This window comes from Saccopteryx leptura, chromosome 3 (genome assembly GCF_036850995.1).
Source record: "Saccopteryx leptura isolate mSacLep1 chromosome 3, mSacLep1_pri_phased_curated, whole genome shotgun sequence".
Classification (NCBI taxonomy): domain Eukaryota; kingdom Metazoa; phylum Chordata; class Mammalia; order Chiroptera; family Emballonuridae; genus Saccopteryx; species Saccopteryx leptura.
The window spans coordinates 153,451,260-153,475,385 of record NC_089505.1 but is presented as its reverse complement, the minus strand read 5'-3'; positions in this window follow the sequence as shown (position 1 = coordinate 153,475,385).

The following is a 24,126-nucleotide window of genomic DNA, read 5'->3' as shown; positions in this document are numbered from 1 at the left end:
TATGAACTCACCTTTCTATCCACAGTAATTGTCTTTATTTTTTTTGAAAGGTAAGCAACTGTCCGAGTTTGAGTCAACTTTGCTACCTAAGTTCCCGGTCATGGTTATAGGATTTGTTCAGAAATAGTCGCAAACCCAAAGCAGAGCTGTTCAACCACTTCAAGAACTTTTTCTTCCCTAGTGGCACTAGTATGATATAGTTTTCCCTTTTTCATAGTTATTCATCCAGTAGGATCATGTCACTTCACTGTTCAAACACCAAATACTGACAGTGAGCCTCAAGTCTCTGGGTGAACTGGCCCTTTTCCTTCTCTTCTGCCTCCGGCCCTCCTCACCTAAGCTGCTCCCTCCACTTCCTTTCATTCCACTCGGCCACACCTGTGACAACCTTCCAGTCAGGCTCCACCCTCAGTGCTTTTGTGCTGGCTGTATTCTCTGCTCAGAATGCTTTCTCCATCCCACTGCCATATCTACATGGTTCCCTCCCTCACTTTTAAGTTCTCATTTGGTACCAGCACCTGCATACCTCAAGAACACTCCTGATCTCCTTTTCCCCTGCTCTACTTCCTTCTCATTTCAAAGAATTTATCACTTTCAGACATACTAAATAAAAAAAAAAAGTACTTTTGGTCCTAGCCAGTAGGCTCAGCAGTAGAGCATCGGCCTGGCAGGTGGAAGTCCCGGTTTAATTCCCAGTCAGGACACACAGGAGAAGCACCCATCTGCTTCTCCACCCCTTCCTCCTCTTCTTTCTCTCTATCTCTCTCTTCCCCTCTTGCAGCCAAGGCTCCATTGGAGCAAAGTTGGCCCGGGCGCTTTGGATGGCTCCATGACCTCTGCTTCAGGCACTAGAATGGCTCCGGTTATAATTGAACAACGCCCCAGATGGGCAAAGCATTGCCCCCTTGTGGGCATGCTGGGAGGATCCCGTTCAGGCACATTGGGAATCTGTCTCTCTGCCTCCTTGCTTCTCACTTCAGAAAAATACAAAAAAAAAATACTTTTGTATTATAATTAGTGCTTGTTTTCTTCCATCTAACTCCTCATCTAATATGAATTTCATGAAAGCAAGGATCTTTGAAACTATCTAAAATAGTGTGTGGTACATAGGAAGTATGAAATAATTCAATCATTCAATTTGTCCAAATGTTTCCATGTGCCAGATAGGCAAATAGGAAGTCTTTGTTCTTATAGAATTCACATAACAATGCAGAATAAAAATAATAACTAATATATATATATATATATATATATATATATATATATATATATATATAAAACATAATGCCAAGTATTGCTAAAAGCTTAGGAGAAAATAGAGCATGGAAAAGAGATAGAGAGTCCCAGGGGTATTATTTTAGAAAAGATGGTCAGGTCTTTAAGGTGGCAGTATTTTAGCAGAATCCTAAAGGAAATGAGAAAATGAAATGTAAAGTCAAGTTACTAGGGCTTGAATCTGGCTATGCTATTCATTAATCAAATGACAGTGAGTAAGATACTTTTCCATAAATTAATTTCCCCCATCTGTATAATGGTGATAAAAATAGTACTGTTCTCGGAGGTTTGTTACAGAGTATTAAATGAATTAAAATTTTTTATTTTTTAAATTTTTCTTTCATTGATTTGACAGAAAGATAGAGAAAGAGAAAGAAGCACCAACTCATTGTTCCACTTAGTTGTTCCATTTAGTTGTGCACTTATTGACTGCTTCCCTTAAAAGCTCTGATCAGGGATGGAACCGATGACCTTGATGTGTTTGGTGAATGCTTCACTCATTGGACTACCCAGCCAGGGCCATGAACTAATTTATACATAACACGTATAAAACAACAGCTGAACATAATAAACACTCTATATTTAAGAGAGGATCTGAGGTATTTTGTTGTAAGAGAGCTTGGTTGCCCACTTTATGTCTTGTTATTGACTGTTTCCTCTTACCTTGTGTTCCTCTTGAAGACAATTTATAATTGTCCTAGGTTCAGTATTTAGCTATTCTCATTTCACTTTACATTTCCTCTCTGAACAATCTCACCAGGTCCCCAACATCACCTACCAAGTCACTTTAAATTAATTCCCAAATGTACTACTGTCTTACAATTATTATCTGATAGTTCTAGGGTCAGAAGTCTCAAATGTATAGACAGAGTTGTGTTCCCTCTGAGAGGTCTGGTGGAGAATTGCTTTCCTTGCCTTTTTCAACTTCTCTAGTACACCTGCTTTCCTTGACTTGTGGTCCCTTTTTCCACCTTGACAGTTGGCAGTGTAACATCTTTCAATTTTTCTGTGACTCTAAGATCTCTGCTCCTTTCCACCATCACATTCCCTTCTTTCCCTTATAGAATCATTTGTGATGACTGTGGACACACTCAGAAACTCCGGGATAGTATCTTATCTCAGGATTTTAATTATTTCCCAGTTGCAGAATCCATAGTTATATAAGATGACATATCCAGAGCTTCTGGGATCGAGATATGGACATCTTTGGGAGCGGGGCACTGTTCATTTCACCACATTAGCTCTGACTTTTCTCCCAAGTGTTACATTTACATAAAATTGCCCAATATTGTGCTTTCAAAGTTTCCAGCTCTACCTAAAAATATTTCAAAGGTAATCATTTCTCAGCACATATTCAGGAAACTTACTTCCTCTTTCTCAACAAATGTGTAACCATTAGGCCAGTCATTTTGATGAGAAAACATGATACAAGGATATTTTGGTGTAGGCAACTGTGTTAACTAGGAGGAAATTACTGAGTTTAAAATCTGGACTTAAGCATTTGGCTAAGAAATTTTTAGTCAAGCTTTCATAATAGTGATACATCTCAGATCCTCACCTAAATATATAGGAATAATAATGGTATCTACTTAATAGACTCCTTTTGATAACTAAATAAGATAATTCTTAAATAGTGCATGTCACATAGTAAGCACTCAGTAAAGCTTAGCTAGTTTTCTCATCCCTGTATTAATCTATACAGGTTAACCTTCTGCAGTTACAAATAAACCTAAAATTTCAGCAGTTTGCAGCAGCCAAGGTTTCCTTGTCATTTAGGAATATGCCTCTTTTGGGTCAACAGGCTTCCTGCCACTCAGCCACTCAAAACCAGGCTGAAAGAGAAGTCATCTTGTCAGATATTGCAAATTGTAATGATAGAGGAAAAGAAAAAGCTGTGGAGGTTGTATATCAAGCAAAAAAGTTAACAGACTTTACTGTCATATGTCACTTTTTGTCTGAAATTAAGCACATGACTCACCCCACCACAGGAGGACAGAAAGTGCTTTCAATATATATATAAAGAGAAAGAACTAGAATTATTTAGGTAACAGCATTAGGGACAACTACCTCCCCAGACTCAAACTATTTTGAGTTCTTGTTAGATTATCTTTGACATAATCTTTTTATCCAGACTCTGTTTTCACTTCAACTGCCATTTCTATATCTTTATTATATGCGGCCTAAGTGTCTGTCGCCGATAGCTTATTGGTTGCTTGCGTAACTGTACTAGCCAATAGGGTGAAGTTGCCATGGCATTCAAATAGTCCCGCCTTCTGGCATGCCACCTCACAAATTGAGTTTGAATATTGGAGCAATTATTATGCTGTTAAGAAATCTTAACAGCAGAAGGGGTCTTTGCAATGGTACAAGACTAGAGGTTCTCCAATTGAAAAATAATGTCATAATAGCTAAGTCTTTGACTGGCTCCTCTAAAGGTGAAATACATGTCATTCCAAGAATTGATTTGGCTCCATCTCAAACAGGGTTGCCGTTTCAATTGAGACGTAGACAATTTCCTGTAAAACTTGCCTTTGCTATGACCATCAATAAGTCTCAGGGCCAAACGCTTAAGCGTGTTGGCATTTTTTTACCTGAACCTGCATTTGGACACGGTCAACTTTATGTTGCCTGTTCAAGAGTTTGTGAAAGAACGGATGTAAAATTAAAAATAATTGATGGTCCTCTGCAAGGCGAGCTTAAAAATGATGGAAAGATCTACACAAGAAATGTTGTGTACAAAGAGATCTTTGACATGTGAATTAACATTTTATTATTTAAATCACCTTTATTTATTGAACTAGCGGTGGCTCTTAAGAAATGTACCACCAGTGGTTTCCTTCACTGCACTCTACTTTAAGCAATTAAGCAAGTAGAAGGGGGAAACCCCGTGGGGCAGTAAGCAAAGAGGCGTCCTTGCTGCCTGCCCTGGGTAATTCAGTTTGAATTAGCAGACACCTTTGCACAAATCATTTTAATTACAATTTATAATATCTAGAACAGCGGTCATGTCGTATGACCCCCGGGCTTTCTAGTCTATGCTTTAAATGGTATTTTACCTGGACTGTTGCAATAGTCCTAGTAATTTCATTACTGCCACTATCTTGTATTTTCAATGCATCTCTCAAACTGATGTATGGTATTAATCATATCACTTCCCCCTCCAAAAGTTTTTGTTAATGAGGCAGCTTAGTATAATAGTTAATAACCCTGACCTTAGAGCCAGACAGACCTAGATTCAGACAGATATGCAATTAGCTAGATATGTGACTTTGGAGTATTACTTAAACTGTCCAAGCCTTCACATGGTTTTGAGAAGTAGGTAAAATAATTTTTTTTAAATTACATATTTAGCCTGGCCTGTGATAGTGCAGCAGATAAAGTGTCAACCTGGAATGCTGAGGTTGCCGGTTTAAAACCCTGGGCTTGCCTGGTCAAGGCACACATGGGAGTAGATGCTTCCTGCTCCTTCCCCTGCCCTTTCAATGTCTCTCTCTCTCTCTCTCTCTCTCTTTCTTTTATTCTTCCATGCCTTTCTAAAATCAATAAATAAAATTTTAAAAAATTTCCTGTTTACTTACTATAAAAATTGATATTACCATAGTTTAATAAATGTTAGCTTTTATTGTCTCCACTGCCTAAATAAAGTTTAACATTTTTACCATGACATTCAAGCCTATTGTAGATTAAGATCAACCTAATTTCCAGTCTTGAGTTTTCTGTTTTACTTCCTTCTTAAACTTTATATTGTATCGCTCCCATCCTGCATTCCAGCAGTACAGCATAAACTCTCCTACCATTATTTCTTTACACAGACTGACTCCATATCCAGAAATTCCCTTTTCTCTTGATTCTATAGAAAGTTGTCTATACTCCAAAGCCTGTCTTAAATATTACATTTCTCCATGAAGCCTTCAATGATACTCTAGTCAGAATGAATCACTTTCTCCCCTCCTTCTTTATGCAAGCATTATAACACTTACCTCTTGTTCCTTGGATAACAGCCTTCTTCTATTGCTTCCTTCCCTTTTATTGATTCCCTACTAAATTCTAAGGTCTTTGATTCAGTTCATCACATGAACTGAGATGCTACTCTGTACACAGATAATGCAAAAAACTGTGAATGCATTAATTGATAAAATAAATGAAGGTCCAGCCCTCTTGGGCCTGTCCCTTTCGCACTGTGGTACCTTGCTCATGTGTTTCTTTCCTACAAGAGGCAGACTAAGGAATGTGTGTGTGTGTGTGTGTGTGTGTGTGTGTGTGTGTGTGTGTGTGTGTTTTTCTGAAGTGAGAAACGGGGAGACAGAGAGACAGATTTTTGTATGCACCCTACCAGGATCCACCCAGCATGCCCACTAAAGGACGATACTCTGCCCATCTGGGGCATTGCTCCATTGCAGCTGGAGACATTCTAACACCTGAGGTGGAGACCATGGAGCCGTCTTCAGTGCCTGGGTCAACTTTGCTTCTATTGAGTCTTGGCTTCTGGAGAGGAAGAGAGAGTTAGAGAGAAAGGAGAGGGGGAAGGGTGGAGAAGCAGGTGGGCGCTTCTCCTGTATGCCCTGGCCTGGAATCAAACCTGGGACTTCCACACACCAGGCCGATGCTCTACAGCTGGGCCAACAGGCCAGGGCTCAGACTAAGGAATCTTTATATCATTCCTGATTCTGTCTTCTGGATTCTCTACAAGTTCCACATTATCTATTTGAATTACTTTGGTCAGTTTTAAACATAAAACGTGTAAAGGCTTTACAAATTCTAAGAGGTATGAGAGATTAGTTATGTGCCTTGTAGTTATACTCCTGTTTATATGTCCCAGAATCAAGCTTTGTTTCATGAACAGCAGGACTATAGTGTGGCTGTGTTTGCTATGCATTAAAATATGTGTTAGGAAAGGACCAGATTCTCAGCCTGTATAACTATAAACATTTTCTTCAAATTGCCTACAATGTGATCCACCCCACAAAGAACACATACAGAAACAAAGCTTTGAAGCAAGGTATTTTACCAACTTGAAATGGAATAAAATATAAACTACCTAGCAACACGCAAACACTTCTTTTCTTTTAATTAGCTAATGAAATATGCCAAGAAATGTATACCTTAGCCCCAAAGGATGCCTTCTCTGTGAAGTCTTACCTGTTCACCTCAGCATTCCTGGCAGAAAATCTCATTTGATCATTTGCATTGCCAAGGTGTGGAGAAAGGCCTCGGTCTCAGGAGCCTGACAATTCTGGGTTCAGATGACATCTTTGTCACTTAATCAGGTATACTTTAGCCATGTAACATAATCTCTCTGAGCATTAATTGTCTCATTGGTGAAATTAGGATAATATATATTTTATAAGATGGTCTTGAAGATTAGCAAGATGGCATATATTAGGTGCTTAACAGGTATGTGACATTTAGAATCACTCTGTTTATGGAATTTATTGGCTCTCGTAGTCTCCTCTCTATCAACCTGCCTTGCCAGACCACAAGTCTCTTGGGAACAGTGACAATTTTTGAGAATGGTGATTATTTCGGTCACTGCCTCCATTGTTTTGCACAGTGCTCTGAAAATATTTGTTTAATAGATAATTTATAAACTCTGGTTGTTTATGAGTTATGCAGGCTTTCTTTGACATCTGTTACCTGCTCACTAGTAAGCCTTTCTGATTTCCTGCCTGTCACTCCTCATTGAATAGTAACCTGAAGCTGGAAGCTAGTAAGTGGACTGTTATGTGAATTGGTGTTCGAAGATTAAGGATTTAAACATGGTAAATGAGATACGGAATGAGGCCCCTGTGCTCAAGAAATACTGTCATATTCAACTCAGAAAAAATTATTTCAATTCAAAAATTTTTAGCTATGACCTCAGAATGTCCCTTAATAGTCGGAGTACATTTACCTCTTGCTTTGAATTTTTCCCTGCAAGTAGGTATGTGTAAATATTCTGAACAACATGTCTGTGAGGAAGTACATAGTAATGTTTTTTTCTCTGAATAAGTGTGTATGCCCTTTCAGAGAGCAGAATAGAGTGATAGCACAAGTAGTTGTAATATAAGACTAAATCCAAATGTAAAAATGCCAGGTCTCCATTTTATAGTCAATAAAATTTAAAAGGAAAAAACCCAGTTTGGGTACTTTTGTCTTATAATCAATAAAATGCCTCTTTCCCTTATTAGACAGTGTCAGTTGCAGTCAACAACTGTCAACAACCAATTTGCTCTATCAGTGAAGCAAATCGTTATTAAGCACATGGCATAGTTGTTGTAGTTTTCCGTTCTGTCTTGAGTGTGAAAAAGAAAAGAAAGTAAAACCAAACATTTTATTTCACTTTAGAAATTAAAAACCGACAAGACAAAACAGAGAGTGAGTTTTCAGGCTAATATAAAAGGCTCTTTTTCATCTTTTCCTAAAACCAGAGGGAATTACCTATCTACAGTGTACAGTCCCCATTTAGGTCTTTTATGACTGGCTCGTTAAGGACGGCCGGACGAAACCTTTATGACAGCTCTCACCTTGGTAAATGCAGCAAGCAGACACAGAAACGGTAAACATAGCCAACCCAGAAGGAAAGAAAATAAAAGGCTGCTTTACTTCAAAGCCAGTTAGAATTACGAGGGTTGAGAAAATTCCAAAAGGATGAAAATCTTTGCCCCATTCTTAAAATAATCAGCATAAAACAGTGCTGGCCACATTGTCAGTACTCAATGAATATTGGCTAATCAAGTTATCCAGTGACAGAGAACTGAAGTTTCTGGCTACTGGAAGTATATGTTCAAGAATGGAATGGCTTTTAACTAAGGCCAGAAAGCCTTTGGGACCACGGGAGACAGAGAATGCTGCTGGATGGAGACCACACAGATTCTTGAAGCGATCACACTTATTCATCATCTAAGCTCAGAAAAACAGCATGGAAAGACAGTAAGCTGCAAAAGAGACCGGGTGGCTCCTCGCATTTCCTTTTCGGTGCAAGAATCTTCTAGGTCTGAAGAGCAGGAGATCTCTCTGCTGTCAACAGCCTCTGCTCCCATTCCTAGTTAAGTGCCAAAGTGGAGTCAGTCAGGGAGAGCTGATTGTTGCACTGCAGCTGACATTTACTCCTCACTGCCTGGGCCTGGAGCATTCTGGAAAGAACCAACTTCTACAGGGTCACTGGGGACCAACTTCAAATCCAGGTGGTGTTCTGAAGACCCCTGGAGCAACAGGTGCCAGGGAGACTGAGCCGTCCCCCTGGGTGAAGCAGAAGGAGCTGCAGAGATAAAGGTTTGGAGAGAGCAGAAAGTGCTGGTGTTTTTAATATGCTTGAGCTGGCATCCAAAGGAAGATATTTCTTCTTGGAAGCTAGACCCAGGAGCAACCTCTGCTACTATGGGAACAGCTGTGGTAGCTCTTTGGGGATGGCTAAATTCCAGAATTCAGGGTTGGCAATTGGAGAAACCTCTCTAGTTTTTTTGGCTCTGAATTGATCATCACACTAAAACTGAATGTTTAACTGGAATAAATAACACTCCGAGGTCTGTTGTTTCAGGTGCAACATAACCCTACTAAATTTAAAGATGTAAGAACAACCAGTATACTTTTAGTTTCTTCATAACCAAAAGCAATACAAATACAGATTTAAAAATCCTTATGGACATTTTCATCTCAGTGCACTAGAACCTGGGGATTTACACATATAATTCCCATTAACACTAATAGGTGTTAGAGTATGCACACCAATTCTCTTGCGTCTAAATGAGAACATAACCATATGGATACTAATAAATACATTTTTAATTCTGATTTTATGCAGACTTAACATAATATTTTATACAACACTTAGCAAACTCTTTGGAGACAAAGATTGTATCAACTAATTTTCCCCAACAAAGGCGAATGCATTTATATAAACTCTTTTTATTTCCATAAGCTATTGATATCTTTTGCACAGAATAGGAGAACATTTGACTAAATTATTGGTAGTAGTTTAAATGTATAAGTGTTTTTCAAGCATCAAAAATGTTTTTTGTTTGCAAACACACGTTTTTTACATGTAAAAACAATGCATGACCCATCAGAGACTTTTCCAGGTGACATTTTAAAATTGAGTTGTGACTTGATCTTTTTATAGTGTTTTAGTGCCACCTCCTGGAAAAAATTTATAAAAGTAAGAGATACAGAAATTGAATGAGCCCACATTTTCCAAGACAAAAAACAATTAGCTGAGTCTTCTGATACAAAGAAAAATAAACAATTTTTTAAAATGAAGGAATAAAAAGAAGAAGCAAAGCAGAACTTATCAAAGAGAAAGAAAGGTTTGTTTGTTTGTATAAAGGGAGAACAAAATTGGGAGGGATCAACCATGGAAAGAATAAATAAATCTGAAACAGATGCAAATCTGGTTTTTTTTTACACTGAGAATTCAGCTTAATTAAAGGATTGACTTTTTAGAAACAAATTTCCCTTACAAAAACACAATCAAAACAGCACATATGGTATTTGAGAAAGAAAATTAAAGATTTAAAAATTTAGTTACTTTGAACTGGGTATAGAATAAAATGCAAAAACATAATCCTCACTGGAAGCAAGTGTGAATTTATCTGAATTTAACAATACAGCTTCTAACAAAAGGCATGGAGTCTTTAAAGACAAGATTTCTGAAAGCTCAGGCCTTCTCAGTGAGTGCTGTGAATGATCCAATAAGCACTTCAGCATCAGGCATTACAGATCATAAGGGTTTCCAGCCTTGGCCCCCCACTCACCACCTCCTTAGAGAAAAAGGGGGGAACCCTCCTATTTATTTAGAGATCTCATTTAAGGAAATAGCTGATTGGAAATACAGGTCTCCTTGAAACAATGAGTGCTTTTTGGATTTAAATATGAGCATCTAGGACAATTAATTTAAAAAATGTAATGGCAGCCGTTAAGCTCCATCACACTAAACTTAATGATAACTGTGGAAAGATAAATATTTCCATCTTAATCAATTGCAGGTTCATTAGGATGTTTTTAGAAATGAATTATTTTATCTTGCTAAGACCAGAAAGAGGAATTTTAGGAGGAAGGAGTTGAGGCCCTTTCCAGGGTGCTCAGTGGATAGAGCATGATCGCTGCACACTGAGACTGTGTGTTTGAACCCTGGTCAGGGCGATGGAAGAAGCAACCAGTGAGTGCACAGCTAAGTGGAATGCCCAGCTGATGTCTCTCTCTCTCTCTCTCTCTCTCTTTTAAATCAATGGAAAACATTTTTTTTTAAAGAAGAGGTTGAAACATATAGTGTTTTAATATTTTTAAGCCAACAACCTTGAAAAGACAGTCTCTTTGAGCAGAACAACACAGAAATGAAACATTTTTTATTTAAATTAGATCATTGATTGTCTTATTTCCATATTTTAATGTGCAATACAGAATCATTTCACACATATAGGCACCAACAGACATGCAGATATACACAAAAGAATTGTTCGATTCTGTTCTCACTTTAAAATTAGGTAGTGGCCACTAATTTTAGGTAGGCACTTTGACCTCTACTCCAAATTTTAGCCAAATAGTTATCTGTACTTGAATGGTACTTGAAAGAATTGCAGGTATATCTGATACTGTATCTTATTGAGTTCATTTTTTCCTCACAGTTAGGAAAGCTGTTGGAGAAGAACAAAAGCTGTTTCAATAAATACCACCAAAGAAAAAAGTTAAAATGAATACTTTTTTTTCTTAAATCAGGATTTCAATCATTTTATGTCTATTCCACAAGAAAAGCCCTAATATTATATTGCTTTTCCCATATTCTCGGGTACTATAATATTATCTTCGTGATGCACATGCCCAACTTCTATTAAATATGAATGGTAGCTCCGCACATGCATCCTGAAGACACAGTAGCCCTGAGCAGCTTTCACTCCACACATATAAATGTAGAAATATGCTTTCCATGATATGCTTTAGCCATGCATTAAAAGGGGTTTTATATCCATTAATGTACCTCATGAAAACGGATTGGCCTATTGTCAAATTATATGAATGGAAAACAGAAAATGGGCTTCAAGTTATCACCAATTCAAACTGGTTTCAGAGAACCTAAGAACAGTTGATTAATCCTCAATGGGTGTGTCTACATTATACATCAACCTCTTTATTGTGCATAAAAGATTGTGATTATATAATTTTGCCTAGCTTTATAATCCAGTGGACACAAATGAAGGCACATTAATATATAAAAGGTAAATAATAATGTCTGAGCACCATCTCTACTCCCCTTCCATGTCTTCTAGCTGTAGTGTATGTCTCCAGTTCTCCCATAGTCATTTCTGGAAATGACTAGAAACATGAGGATCCTAAATACATCCTTATATTTGTCTCCACATGAGCTCATAAACAAATTCACAATAGGATATATTGACTTAAATAAACGATTGATTTCCACTTTATTTTACTACATCTCAAAACCTTCAGTGTTATTTTGACATTTAAAATATTCTTTCAAAATATGTTGGATTTTATTTATATTAAAATAAATTATACTTATCACTTTTTGGGGGCATATAAAAGGCAATTTAATAAGAGATCACAACTACTAAAGATGGAAGAATCATAAAGAAGTAACCAACTTGATTCTTTTTCTTTTTTTCTTTTTTGTGACAGAGACAGAGAGAGTCAGAGAGAGGAACAGACAGACAGGAAGGGAGAAAGATGAGAAACATCAATTCTTCTTTGCAGCACCTTCGTTGTTCATTGATTACTTTCTCATATGTGCCTTGACTGGGGGGCTATGGCAGATTGAGTGACCCCTTGCTCGAGCCAGCGACGTTGGGCTCAAGCTGGTGAGCTTTGCTCAAACCAGATGAGCCTGCGCCCAAGCTGGCAACCTCAGGGTCTTGAACCTGGGTCCTCCACATCCCAGTCTGATGCTTTATCCACTGCGTCACCACCTGGTCAGGTGCAAGCAACTTGATTCTTGAAACTACAGTGTGTCCGTAAAGTCATGGTGCACTTTTGATCTGTCACAGGAAAGCAACAAAAGATGATAGAAATGTGAAATCTGCACCAAATGAAAAGAAAACTCTCAGAGTTTCATACTTATTCAGTGCAGTTAAATGTGGGCTCAGGCACAGATTTTTTAGGGCTCTGTAGGTAGCTATCCTGTATAGCCTCTACAGACTCGTCACTGACTGATGGCCTACCAGAACAGGGTTTCTCCACCAAACTGCCGGTTTCCTTCAACTGCTAATCCCACTGAGTAATGGTGGCGCTTCGTTATAAACGTGCTGATATTCACGTTGCACTTTGGTCACGGATTCGAATTTAGTGAGCCACAGAACACACTGAATGTTCCTCTGTACCATCCACATCTCGACTGGCATGGCCGTGGGCTGCTCCGCTGTATACACAGTGTTATGTTATCATCTGTGCATGCTTACATGCTGCCACATCATCCTACAGAAACTGGGAGTGTTTTCCTTTTATTTGGTGCAGATTTCACATTTCTATTGTCTTTTGTTGCTTTCCTGTGACTGGTCAAAAGTGTACCATGACTTTACGGACACACTGTATATCTATACACACACACACACACATTATGTGAAAAGAACACATACATACACTCATTCAAAGAGGCTAAAGGCTTTGAAAAGTAGTAGAGAAATAATATTTTATATATCATTTACAATGCAAAGTATTTATAGTTTTCTCTCTTTATTGGCCTTAAAACACTGTCTTAACCTTAACAGCATTTTGTGTCTACAAAATCACATGTTGTGAATTATGGTAATATTGAAAACTGACAAAATTTAAAGTATGTTTTCCTTTAAAAGAAAACAAATTTTCATTCTACAACTTTAAAAAATAAGTATATAAAAATAAAAGTCTTCTTTTAAGTATCCTTTCTTATATTAGTAGTTCTTAGTGATACCATTTGAAACTTAAAACTATAAAAATTATACTAAAGAGACTGCCTACTCATTAACACTCAAAATCTGGAAAAATTAAAATGTTTTTCAACTGATGAAAGTATAACCAAACTATGCTACATTCATACAATGAAATAGCACTCAACCATATATATGAGCAAACTATTGTTACACACAATAACTCAGATGATTCTCAAAGACTGAATGAGAGAAGCCAGTCTTAAACAATTACACCTGAATGATTTTATTTAAATGGTATTCTTAGAGACAAAATTATAGTAATGGAGAACAAATTAATGGTTGCCAAAGGAAAGGGATGAAGGGAGGGTGTGAATATCAAGTAAAACTGTGATGAAGTGTTTTGGGGATAATGTATCTTCTGTATCCTGATAATGGTGAAAACCATACATGTCTTAAAATTTATATAACTGTCAACCAAAACAAAAAGTCAGTTTTCCTATATGTTAATTCAAAAAATAAAACATAAATGTACCTATCTAACTTTATACTATATAAAGAAAATTAAAATGTAAAAGTATATGACTTAAGCCATTAATAAGAACTTAATTCATTTATGTAATTTTGTGTATAATGATTCTTCCTTTATTTATTTTATTCACTTAATCTACTTTTTAAACAAATGTTTATTGAAAACATACTATGTCTTATTATTTTCAACTTAATTTGGTAAGAATGGTCAGACATCTCTTCTTTTGTGAAAATCACAATATATTGATTCTACTTCCTCACCTCTCACTTCTCTTGGCCCATTAGATCAAGATATTGCCTCTACTTTTCTTCTGAAACTACACCTGTAGAGGTCATCAATAACTTCCATATTATGAAACCTAGTCCTGGATTTACTTGAATAGACACTTTTTGGCACAATTTCTCACTTGTTCTCCAAGCTTCTAGAGCACTACTATTCTTGTTATTTCTCCAATCTCACTGACCACTCTTCATTTTTTCTCTTTTGCTGGATAGTTTCCATAACTCAGAGTTCTCATTGCTTTCCTGCCTAACAGTTCAATCCTTTACCCTTTTCTCTGTTAATGTTCACTTCATAGGTAATTTCATAAAATGATACCCAAATTAACATATCTAGTGCCATCTCTTCCTTAATTCCTAAAATCCTCTATCAATTTACCTACCTAATCTCTACATTTGGATGTTTAAAAGAAATTTCCAAAAAATAACAACTCTTGATATATTTACCACTATAAACAATAACAACCAAAAATATGAATAAATAACCTCTACTCCTTGTGTATTTTCTTCTATCTCAGCTAATGTCAATGCCACACTAGATTTTATTTAGGCCAAATCATTAGGTCAACCTTGACTCCTCTCTTTCTCTTTGGGAAGAAAGGTATACAATAAGGTTGAAAAACAGATATTGGATAAACACAATATAACTATAGACTACATAAAATGTTTAATTAGAATAAGAAAAAGCTATGCTTTAAACAGTGAGTTATGTAATTGTGTTTATGTGTAAAATGTGTTGGGTGAATGGGATGGTTGCAAGATAAAAGAAGGAACATGGTCATAACACTAGAATTGTATTCTTGATTAGAAATGATGGTATTCTGGTATTTTATAGTGTAGAAGTTGAACTAATAGGATTTGTGTGTGTATAGGTCTTAAAAGGTTTATAATTCATATGACTGGGCAGATAGAGATTTCACTGAATAAGAACCAGTGTTAATTTTTTTGTTTGTTTTCTTAAGGAGATGAGTAGACATCATTTGTTCACTTTGAGCATATTTGATTTGAGGTAGCTTTACCACATCTAAAAGAAAATGTCAGCTAGTAGCTGCATACACTTATCAGCAACTTGGGGGACAGGTGAATCTAGAACATATATTTCTGAGTTATTCTCAATTGAGAAAAATTTAATTTAGAAGTATTAATAATATAGCATATACAGTATAAAACTAGAAGAGAAGATTATATAAGACTGACCTTTGGCAATGTCAATGCTCATTGGGTAGGTAAAGAAGAATAAACCCCCAAAATGAAACAGAGAATAAATGACCTGAGAAGAATGATGTAAAGCATATTATAACAGGAAAACCATTAAAGGAGAGTTATTTCAATAAGGAGAAGTCAATAAGGAGAACTTAAAGATGTAAGTTTAATTTAATTATTGATAATTGTTTAAAGAATTTAGAAAGATGGGATCATGTGTGGTCTTAACATGTATTGTTTTGGTAAAAGATTGAAATAAAAATATTAGCAAGATTAAATTAATGAGTAAATTGGAAGAAAGAAAACAAAAAAATTTAGATAACTATGTTGAGAAATTTGAATAATAATTCACATTATTAGCATAAACTTAGAATCAGCTCATGGTTAATATAATGAAAGCAGAAAAAAAATTAGAACAGTCAAGCTGATCTAAATTTGGGACATTTCCAGATTAGTGTAATAAAAATTAAAAATGACGAGAAAAGCAGTTTAAGATATTGGCAAGAGTGGTGTCAAAATGATAAATTTTAAAATTTAACATGGATGACAAAGCATGAAATACAACTGTTGATAAATAAAAAAATAAATGGATTAGTGATAAACATGTATGCTATTGAACAGTTGAAAACAAAGATTGTAAAATAAATAAGCTGAACAGATAAGATGAACGTGGTAAAGAGTGTGAGACTTGAGTTACTTATATTAGAGGTAAATAAATTGAAAGTGATGACATAATGTCAGAGATGACCTTTGAAGTAGATTATTAAAGTAGTGAAAAGAGAAAGTCACTGGAGTTGAAGAAGTTGAAGAGGTCAGTATGTTGCAAAGCCAGGACACTGAAAGATTCACTCTGTGAACATTGAAAATACACATTATGATGGTAAAGGAGGCAACACAGTCTTCAATACATTGTCTTGAAGTAAAAGAATTAGTTTTTACAAGAGAGTGGAAGAGCAATGTTTTGAGGTTGATAATGGAAATTTAGGGAGGCTTAATTCCCAGTCATGAGTTATGTTGGGGTAAAGAAAGTAGAGAAAATAAAAGAGAGAAGAGGTGTCCATAAGGAGGAGGTAATCATCAATTAAGACAAGAAGATGGAAGGAATATTGAGATATCTATTGGGAATACAACGGAGCTTGCCAATCAATTATAGAGGAGCAACTCAAGAGGGTATTGTGAATGGCTTAGAAGAAGCAGGATTGCAGCCAAGGACAAAGTTATGCAGAGTGTTATAAAGAACATAGAACATCAGACCACGGATGGACCAGAAAAGCATACAATTACATCTTTAACCGATTCAAACAGGGACTAGAAGTGTGTGGAATTAGATAAACAATTTTGTTGAAAATGATGGGTATTTATTTTTATTATTTGACCTAGTTGACAGAGCTCCCAGATGCCTAAAACATTGCATACTAATGGCTTGGATGTTCAAAAACTCTGAGACTGTCAACTATACACAATGTATGGGCAGGCTGGCAGCAGATCCACAAGCTGTAAGTTCATTTGCTTAGCCTTCTGAATAACAGTTAATTCAAAGAATTGACAGATTCATGATTTAAAAACATTTCAAAGACTAATAACAGGTGTAACGTGCCTCAGCTTCTAGATTGAAAAAGAAAAATAATAGGGAAAAAAAAGGAAGATAGTAGGGAAGTTTAAAAAAATGATAATGTATGAAAATTTATCAACTTTGCCACTATTGATTACTTCTTAAATTAAATACAGAGTTGAATTCTTTAGCATAAGAACTTGGTTTTTAGGGTTGAAACTTTTGGCTTATTTCTGAAATATAGCAAAACACTGCTTCCTGGCAGACATAAAAATGTTTAGTTAAAAAGAAGATGGGTCTATATATTTTTTTAGTTTTCATTAATTTTAATTTATTGTGTTTACATGGATTCGTGTCCCACTGAATATAACACCATCACCCCACCCCCCCGTGAAGATGGGTTTATATTATTCTGAGTCTCTTTTCATTAGAGAGAAAACACACCCGAGGAGGCTGAACAGACCTCATCTCAGATGCCACTGACCGTGATTGACTGACATGCTCTTGGTCTAGATGCAGATACACGGACACTTCAGAGTATGTTTCTGGGGACAATCCAGCCTCTGTAGTAGGCACTTGTCTACATTGGCAAAGAGGAAATGCAAGGGAAGAGAGATGACTGATGAATGGTTCACCAGCACCATGTGCCTGAGGAAGGTTAGGTATTCTCTTACTGAATTCTAAGTGATGTGTGTGTGCACATGTATGTTTCTGTGTATAAATGTACATCTAAATACATTAAAGTTATTTTATAAATCTGTTTGTCCAGTTTATCAAATGTCTCAATTTTGTTTGTAAGAACTATTGTTCCTCAGCAAAACTTTTGATGTTTTTGTAGGCAACCCTGGCAAACATTTCTTTTATAGTTTCTGGTTTTATGTCATGCACAGAAAAGTTGTTCTCTTTCAAAGATTCTAAAATATTCACTTTTATTTCCTCAACTGTTGTCAAATTTTTACTTTATAATATTATATGCATTGCTATATCTAAAATTGATTTCAGTGAGGTATGGATTTTTATGACTTTTTTTTCCCCAAAGGCTAACTAGCTTTCTCAGCATCATTAGTTGACTAGCCAATCTGTTATCTATGAATTTGAAATACTACATTAACAAAACAAAACTGAGACTGATCCTCAATTATTACTTTTTTTTTGCCTATTTAGTTAATGTTGCTTAAATCCTGTATTTTAAAATATGAATGGGAAGCAGAGAAAGGATGGAGATAAAGTTGCCAAGTTCAATCCACACTATACAGGATGGAGGATCACAGGGCACACCCACCTTATTAGATAAACAAAAACAGCTTCATACATGGACAGGAACCTTCAACCTAGATGTAAAAAGACTTGAAAATGCCTGTCCTGAATTCTGTCAGCCCCATTCAAGTACAGGCTCTAAAGACATCCTGCCTATAAATTCTAGCCCTTTTCTGCTGAGCAGCCAGAATAGTTTTCATCCATAACAAATAGTTATTGATCTACTACTGTGTGCCATGTACTGTTCTAGGAACAGAAGAAAAATGGTTGAGACAAAATCCATGCTTTTACTACACAAATAAGCAAGGAAACAACATAATTTACACAGTGGTAAGTACAAAAAAAGGAAAGTCAACCAGATGGTGAGATTGAAAGTGACCAGGGTCTGCTGGGACTTTCACATATGTGGTCGGGAAAAGCTGACCTGATCACTGAGCAGGAAAGCCTAGGGGCTGAGTGTTTCAGGCACAGGCAATTTCCAGTGCAAAAGTCTGAGGCTGGAATGAACTTAGAAACTGAGATATTTGAGAAAAATTGAAGTTCAGTGAAGGAAAGCAGTGGAGAGAATGGGAAACGTGGTTGGAGAGCTGGGCAGACAAGTAGATCAAGTAGGAGAACGTAGGTAATGGTAAGGAGACGGGATGCCAGGCTGAGTAGCTGGGGGTGGGAGTTTCTTAATGAGTTTGCTGCCCTAAACTCAGGCTTGCACATATTCAAGAGCTCCTTCCTGGGTTTCCTGCTTTAACTTTCATCACTGCTGCCATCGTTATCCTTTCTCTAGCCTTTTCCTGCATCTGCTCCCACTGGAGCCATTGGTAGGGATGATCAGTGGGAAAATAACTCTTTTATCAAAGCTTATATAAAAAGTGTGTATATGACTCTGTCATTATCTTGGTCCTTCTGTGAAATTTTTCCTGATATAATTTCTTTTCTAGTGTTTTGTTGCACTCTTATTACATTAACAATTTTTTTTTTTTTTTTTTTTTTGTATTTTTCTGAAGCTGGAAACGGGGAGAGACAGTCAGACAGACTCCCGCATGCGCCCGACCGGGATCCACCCGGCATGCCCACCAGGGGCGAAGCTCTGCCCACCAGAGGCGATGCTCTGCCCACCAGGGGGCGATGCTCTGCCCCTCCGGGGCATCGCTCTGCCACGACCAGAGCCACTCGAGTGCCTGGGGCAGAGGCCAAGGAGCCATCCCCAGCGCCCGGGCCATCTTTGTTCCAATGGAGCCTTGGCTGTGGGAGGGGAAGAGAGAGACAGAGAGGAAGGAGGGTGGGGTGGAGAAGCAAATGGGAGCTTCTCTTATGTGCCCTGGCCGGGAATCAAACCCGGGTCCCCCTCATGCCAGGCCGACGCTCTACCGCTGAGCCAACCGGCCAGGGCCACATTAACAATTCTTAATATCTATTAAGGTGACTTACTATACACCAGGAAATGTTCTGGGGGTTTCACATGTATTATCAAGTCACGGAATCTTCACAATAGTCCTGGGGAGCAAAAACTGTCATTATGCCCACTTGCAGATGAAGGACCTGAAGAGTAGACGCTGCCCATAATCTCACAGCTAGCAAGTGGAGGAGCTGAGGTTTGAATACATAAACTAGGTCTCCAGGGCACAAATGCTGAGTCATTATGCTTTGCTTCATTCTAAAAGCCCTTGCCAGTGATGCTGAGTATTTGCGTGATGCTAAATTTTTTGGAGAGCCAGCAAAGCAGAATTTTTGAAGAAATGCCACTTCCTAATAACAGGAGCCTACAGTGTGTCCTTTATCAGGCTTTGTACATGTGCTTATTTAATCCTTACTGATAAAACGGGCATTTCTTCTGTCTGGTACCATAACCTATTTCTCATAGCACTACAGGACTACTTCTCAATGTCTAGCAATGCCCTAAGCTCCCTCAAAGGAGAGTTTGGGACAGAGCCCTCTGGTCATTCCTTAGGCTGGAGGACAGCATGTTTAAACTTAGGTGGCAAATATTCAGGCTGGCCATCAGTCCAGGCTGAGTTTCGGTGGCAATTGTTCTGAATAATGGAAGACAACAGATATCTCGTGTCCCTTTCTGACTGGCTCACTCATTATTGGAGCTTATAAGTTTAGAGCTGCAATTAGGCAAGTATCTTCTGATACATAGATGTTAAATCAAGTTCATTGAATGCATAAATAGTGCCCCTGAAATGTTAATAAACTCAGCCTCTCATCCTGTTATTTTTATTCTTCTAGAAACACAAATATAACTCTCCCTGTTCTCTTCTATCTCTTTGGTTGACTCTTATCTAAATACATGCATAGCATGTACTATGAACCAGGTTTTGCTTTAAATACTTAACAAATAACTTGAGATTCTGAAACACAAAACAACCCAATGATGTAGGCACTATGATGCTCCCCTTTTGCAGATAGATAAAGAATTGAGGCACAGAGAGATTAATCTACCTTCTAAATTCACAAAACTAATGAGCCAGATTTCAAAGGCAAGAAGCCTGTCTCTAACTTATAGTTATTAACCACCATGGTCCTGCTTTACTTTGGATTGTTTTGTCATTGAGAACTTCTTTATGCCTCACTAGTTCGATGGCAAAGTGAGAGGACATTTATAGTTATACATAGATTATAGTATCTTTAAGCCACTAACCCTTTCCACATAAATATTTAAACAAATCCCCAGAACTACTCATACTCTGGCCATAAGTTAGTTCTTTTCAGAGTTCCCCTATTCTAATGGCATCACTCAAGGTGAACTCCACAATTATTGTATTCTACACTCTCCTGGGTAGTTCTAGTTGCCTGCAGCATTATAGCTTGCTACCATTATTCCCAGTGGACTGTCAATGCTAACAGTAGAGCCTGATATTTAGAGTCTCTGATAGCCCATCTAAATGTGCCAGCAATCCTCCAAGATGTACAATGTCTTGTCTCTATGGATTCATAGGTCAAAGAAAAGGATGTTATCTCCTCACTTACTTCCTGGGACTAACCCCAACAACCTGGACCTGAAATGTTACGCAATTTAGTGACACAGTACTATAAACTCACATGTCTGTGCATTTCTCCAGAGAATATACTGGATCTGAATAGGCTCCCAAATCAGATACTCCCTGTGCCCCACACCAGCATGCCCTTCTGATGGGCCAGTCATTGCTTCTGTCTGGCCTCCAGTCCACATCCTTTCTCTCCTTAAACTGGGTTCCTCTTAGAGCCTTTTTTTGTTCTAATATTCTGACATTGCCTCAATTCACTTTAGTAGATCAGACTTTTTTGTTTTTATGCTAAACTTTAGTGAGGTAAAAGAGGTCAAAGTTCTAATGATTCGTGATTCCCTGTGCTCTACTTCCTAAAGACTTTGACTTTACACTGCTCCATGTAGTAGAGCAGGGGTCCCCAAACTACGGCCCGCAGGCTGCATGCGGCCCCCTGAGGCCATTTATCTGGCCCCAACTGCACTTCCAGAGGGGGCACCTCTTTCATTGGTGGTCAGTGAGAGGAGCACAGGATGTGGATGCAAAGCGCGGCATCGCTTACGTACAGTACTACTTCCGGTGACACGGAATGCATGCGTCACAGCTCCAGAAGCATGTCATATCACTTGTTACGGCTAGCAGTGACAAATATGGAACCGGATATTGACCATCTCATTAGCCAAAAGCAGGCCATAGTTCCCATTGAAATACTGGTCAGTTTGTTGATTTAAATTTACTTGTTCTTTATTTTAAATATTGTATTTGTTCCCATTTTGTTTTTTTTACTTTAAAATAAGATATGTGCAGTGTGCATAGGGATTTGTTCATAGTTTTTTTTTATAGTCTGGCCCTCCAACGGTCTGAGGGACAGTGAACTGGCCCCCTGTGTAAAATGTTTGAGGACCCCTGTAGTAGAGAGTGCTTATTAGCATTATCAGCCAAGCTGTTCGTAGAAGGCAATAACTTAATATCATGTACTGAAGGACCTATGGCCTTGGCTTTGTCCTTCCAAAACAATTTACTATATTTTTCTTTGAGATTGCTTTGGTCTGCCATAGTGACATTTTTGTTCTAACCACATTCTAGAACTTATGATATTAACCAACACAGACATTTTGAAGTTTATGCTCAAATCTATAATTCAATATCCATAAATTCCAGAAGATCATCCCTCAGTACCTACACCTTTTAAAATTTTATTTTATATTTTATTTTTTATTAAGTGAGATGTTGGGATGCAGAGAGACAGACTACTGCATACGCTCCAACCAGGATCCATCTGACAAACCTCCTTCTGGGTAATGCTCTGCCCATCTGGGTTCATTGCTCCATTGGTTGGCAATCAAGCTATTTTAGCTCCTGTGGTAAGGCCCTAGAGCCATCCTCAGTGCCTGGGCTCAACTTGCTCAAACCAATCAAGGCATGGCTGCAGGAGAAGATGAGAAAGAGAGAGAGAGAAAGGGAAGAGGGAGGAGTGGAGAAGTAGATCACTTTGCTTGTGTACCCTGACTGGGAATCGAACCCAGAATGTCCACATTTCAGGCAGTTGTTCTACCACTGAGCCAATCACCCAAGGCTTTCCTTAAACTTTAAAAAAAATTTTTTTGTGACAGAAACAGAAAGAAACAGAGAGAGGGACAGATAGGGACAGACAGACAGTAAAGGAGAGAGATGAGAAGCGTCAACTCCTCATTGTAGCACCTTAGCTGTTCATTGATTGATTTCTCATATGTGCCTTGACCAGGGGGCTCCAGTAGACCAAGTGACCCCTTGCTCAATTTAGAGACCTTGGGCTCAAGCTGGTAAGCCTTGCTCAAACCAGATGAGTTCGCACTCAAGCTGGCGATCTTGGGGTTTCAAACCTGGGTCCTCCGTATCCCAGTCCAATGCTCTATCCACTACACCACAGCCTAGTCAGGCTTCCTTAATTTTTTAAAAATATTCTTAAGTTCTTAAGTTTTTCAAAGCCAGTTTTTTGTACTTTGCTCTTATTATATCCAAGAATAATAAAATAAATGACATGCAAACTATCTTTCATAGCAATGTATGTGTTTATGTGTTTAGTTCACCCCAATAATAAAAAGTATTGATGGCAACACTTTTACATTGGTTCACCATAAATAACACCTATAGTTTTAAATATTCATCAGGAAGAGAGTAACTTTAGAGCTCCCACGATAATAGAGTTCTCTTTATTCCTTTTTCATTTTATCTCAGCCGTGTACCTTTCCTTCTTGTTCTCTCACTCTAACATATATTGACTCCCTCCCTATTGGGCTAAAGCTACCGTGTTTCAAAAATACATATATTTCTTTAAATGTGCAGTTAACATACAATTTCTTAGTGTTTTAAATTTTTTTAAAAGGACCACACTGAGTGATGTATATATAGAGATAGGTCATATACTTGGTCTTAATCATTGAAAAGGATAAAAATATCAGAGCAATTATTCTTCTTTGAATTCATCTATTTCCATGAAATCTCATTAGTTGAAGTCAATAGCCCTCTTAATCCCTGAGGCAAGCAAAAACTCTTACCTAAATCATATTATGAAGTTTGACAGACCAGTTTTCCAAAAGTTTAGACTTTTCTATTAAAGTTTTTATTCAGGTGTGTGTTTTTTATTGTTCTTCATCTGTTTGTTTCTATTTGTTTCTAGATAAAAATGCCAGTCTAACTCACACATATTTGTCATATGGACCTTAAATATTCTCCTTCTAATCTCAGCTTTCATCCTTCCAAATTATTGGCCGGTATCTGGGTAACATTTCAGTCACTTCTCTGAGTAGTAATTTTAGCAACTATAATGAACAGTTAACACCTAGTTTATACAAATTTTATTTTCTCCTCTATTTTTCCTCCGTAGGTAGTTCTCTTCACCTCAGATTAAGTTTGTGAATGAATTTTCAGTTGTCATTTTGATTGGCAGTAGAGACAGTATTAGGATATTATAAAGGATCCAAAATAAAATAGATCTCAGATTTGCAGAACTCAGTTTACTCCAAGTATATGAAAATTTACATAGCACAGTACATTTCCTTAGTCTTTATATGTCTTTGTTGAAATTTAAAGTGAAAAATAATCATACTGACCTACTAATATACCTTCTTTGCTCATTTAATCAGGGTAAAATATCAATATGTAGTGCGTAGACATAGTTTAAATAAATTTGCAAGTGAATACTCAGTGACAGAGAGCATTGAAGTTAAAATTGGACCTAATTTAAACCATAGTG